The sequence below is a fragment of the Pseudomyrmex gracilis genome, unplaced genomic scaffold (genome assembly GCF_002006095.1).
Source record: "Pseudomyrmex gracilis isolate BER0280 unplaced genomic scaffold, ASM200609v1 scaffold_63, whole genome shotgun sequence".
NCBI lineage: Eukaryota > Metazoa > Arthropoda > Insecta > Hymenoptera > Formicidae > Pseudomyrmex > Pseudomyrmex gracilis.
In genome coordinates, this window is record NW_018020647.1 from 340,840 (window position 1) to 342,667 (window position 1,828).

A 1,828-nucleotide genomic window follows, 5' to 3' on the forward strand; every position below is an offset into this window, starting at 1 on the left:
ATATATATATATATATATATATATATATATATATATATTGCAGATCATTTTTTAAACAGTTTTAAAACGATTTTTATGGTTGCACTTCACATGAATTTGCAATATTACGATAGGATGGGATGTCACACAGAACTTGCGTAAAGAATATTCTAAAATTTTGCGCATTCATGTTGCTTATTTGTCGTGAAGTGTGCAGGATCGTTTTTATCTAAATTCGAATGCAGTACCTCATCTCTCTAATGTGTGAGATTCGTAGAATGTTTTAAGAAGATATTTTATCATAAAATATTTTAAAAATACGAATGCTCAAGTCTTACTTTAATATTTATGGATGCGTGTCCGCAAAGATCTGTTCTACACAAATTTGTCTCAAGTATGTCTCTTCACATTGCTCAGCAATAACGAAGAAAATTTGTCAACAAACTTTTTTACGTGTTAAGTGTTACTCATCCGTATACACGCATATGTACATGCATGCATATGTACGTATACATAATTTTTTGTTGTAAGATGTTTTTAAAAAAAAAAAAAAAACAATATGCGCGACTTCCGACGCGCGTCATTCTTTGATTGATTTACACACGAAAAACAGGATCTCAGCAGGGTTTGAATATCTCTCGCACTTAGCCCATTTCAAAGAATTAATACAAAAAAAAAAAAAAACTATATTTTGTACTTGCGTAAACTAGCAAACTACTTTCCAGTATTTATAAGAATTCTTGAAAAATGCTTTGATACATATTCTTCCCTTTTTATTTTACATGGTGATGAAATACGTTCCGTGATTTAGCAGCCATGAATGTGACTGTGATCTAGGAAACCAGAAGTAAAGTAAAAGTGGCAGCTACTCTACTGACTATTTCTTCACCACACGGCTTACTTCCTGTATGAGTTCCCTTCCTCTTGTATATTTCTTCCTCGATATATACATATATATATATATAAAATGAAATATGCACTGAATCGAGCGCTTCTTTACACTCAGTTTTTTATTATTATTATTATTTGCGTTAAACGTAATTTTTCTATGTGCTTAGCCGCTACGATTTATCGTAATACAGCGGAGGCCGCGAAGCTGACTCTGATATTCCTCGGGACCATCGCCGGTCGTGTTCGCGCGGCGAGGTATGAAATTTTTTCCAAGAAAAAACGTACCCTTTCTTGATCAAAGAAATATTGTCCCTTAAAACTCGCGGAAAATGATAAAAAAAAAAAAAAACAAACAAACTATAAACCCGTACGAGAGTCTTTAAACACAGATTGAGAAAAACTAAAAAAAACCTAAAAAAAAAAAAAAAAATGAGACTATCGCGAGACAGAGAGTAATATAAAGAGTGTTTGTCGAATGGTGGAGGGATGTGGCAGAATGAAAGGCCACAACTTTTTGCGAACAAAAGTACGGTCAGCTTCGCGACCGTTGCTGCGATCATTCTCTATTTTTCTTGTTTACTTTTGAGATATTTTTAAAATTGTTATGTAATTATATATATCAGTCAAGATTTAATGTGTTATAATTATGGAAATATATGAAGCATACAAAAAGTAATTATTATATAGATAGAAATCCGTATGTGTATCCATGCAAGTGAGAAAAGTTTCACGTCATATACATCGACATATATGTTCTACGTACCATTGTACGTGTGTAAGGATACTAGAGAGAAAAAAAAAATATATATATATATATATATAAAGTATATACATAAATGTATAAAGAAATGTATTAAACACAGTTGCATATATACATAATGAAAGACGTCATGGCATATATGTATCATAGAAAAAAAACAATTATAAATATAAATATATATATATATATATATATATA